At 48.0% G+C, this 1,680-nt stretch overlaps 1 long non-coding RNA gene across 1 annotated transcript; it reads left to right on the top strand.

The window, feature by feature from the left end:
• The first annotated feature begins 16 nt into the window (after window positions 1–16).
• Window positions 17–1,428, top strand: LOC116548440. The gene is made up of 2 exons (XR_004267430.1): window positions 17–729; window positions 824–1,428. It is a non-coding gene; the product is annotated as an uncharacterized LOC116548440 (long non-coding RNA).
• The last annotated feature ends 252 nt before the right edge of the window (window positions 1,429–1,680 follow it).

Below are 1,680 nucleotides of genomic sequence, written 5' to 3'. Positions count from 1 at the left end.
ATGTGCAATTAGAGGTCCGAAGATTTGGATTTGATTTCCAGCCCTGTGCCAGGCAGTCAGCCACTCACTTTCAAGTGACAAGCCTTAGGCGGGTGACTTTCTGTCTCTGTTTCTCGATTTCTGCACAGGGATTGCTGTGGGCCTGAAGGCCCACTGGGAAACCATCCCTTTTCCAGCTCGGTGCCTGGTTCGTGGAGTCTACCTGTCAATCTGGACTTTCATACACCTATGCTTTTGGATGCACTCTGTTACCTCTCCTAGAAATTAGCAGAGAAAATTGACAGTGGATTGACAAGAAGGAGAATCCGTTCTAAAGAATTCCAACAGAACGGAATCCTTTATGACCAAAAGAATGCTCAACTCAAGTGGACACAGATCCCTCATTTTGACTTCATTAGCTACGGCACCGAGAGATAACTTTTTGAAAATACACAGCTAAAGCTGTCCGAGCTTTAAGTGCTAGACCAGTTTGTCAGAATACACAGCTAAAACGGTCCCTGCTTTAAGTGCTTTTGCACTTAAAGCAGGGACCGTTTTAGCTGTGTATTTTCAAAAAGCTGTGTACTCTCCCTATAATAAGCTACTTTTCTTGTTACTTTTGGTCCCCAGGAGAAATGGGAGTCGTTTTCAGACAGCATGGGAGACACATGAGTCCTTTGGAGTCCTCTTGTCTGCCTCTGAGGGTGCAATGAGGGCGTGAAGCACTTTGGGAGGTGTCCAGACACACAGGTAGGCTTGCTACAGAGCAGAGCTATACCCTTGGGGTGTGCTCCCTCTCATCATGAGCCATGTCTTATCAAATGAATCATATTTCATGTCCAAGCATGTTCTCCGTTTGACTGGGCGGTCGTTTCGAATCCGCGCAGCCTCGACCATGCTTTCACTGGATAGCCATGAAGAATTTCGTTCTACTTAATAACGTGTGGGCTTGAGGAGGAGCCAGCATTGGATTAGAAGGAGGGAGAATGGACGTGTGAATTAGGGTAAGGTGTCTCTTCCTTTGGAGCATGGATGCGTACGAAGCCCACCTCATGCTACTAAGTATTTGGCTGGACTCGACCCGTTGTGTGGGATGCCTCTGTGTGCGTGTGTGTGTGAGTGTGTGTGTTTTTGGGTGTGGGAGGGTGTGGGTGTGGGTGTGTGTGGGTGTGGGTGTGTGTGGGTGGGTGTGGGTGTGTCAGTGTTTGTGTCTCCAGGCCTGAGCAGCAGACGCTTTTTCCTCTGGTTGCATGTTACTCAGAAACTTGGATAACGCCCAGCCATCCTGAAAACGCAATACATGTAGGTTTGCAGACATTGATGTTGATGATTGGCGATAGCGTGGTGATGGACAGCAGCTCATTTCCCATGTACCACTGAGGCCTGCTGAGCTTTGCTCAAGAGGGCTCTTGACTCTTACTTTGTGACAGGAGCTCCTAAGTGAATCAAGCCTTTTCAAGAGTTTCAGGTAGAAAGGCAAGATATCTCGGATTAGACCCAATGTTCAAATTGGAACCGGGCAAATTCTCATTAGAGACAAGGGACCAAAGGCGGTGCCGATGGAATCTAAGGTCTTTGGATGTTGACTTCACTCCGTTGAAGCTCTTGTGAAGCCATTGAACTGTCACATTGGGCCTGGGGGAGGCAGTGCACAATGTGCAATTAGAGGTCCGAAGATTTGGATTTGATTTCCAGCCCTGT

Source organism: Sapajus apella, unplaced genomic scaffold, assembly GCF_009761245.1.
Source record: "Sapajus apella isolate SASKATOON/1434 unplaced genomic scaffold, GSC_monkey_1.0 scaffold12235, whole genome shotgun sequence".
In the NCBI taxonomy this organism is placed as follows: domain Eukaryota; kingdom Metazoa; phylum Chordata; class Mammalia; order Primates; family Cebidae; genus Sapajus; species Sapajus apella.
Note: the sequence above shows the minus strand (reverse complement) of the source record. Positions and strands in the feature narration are given on the sequence as shown.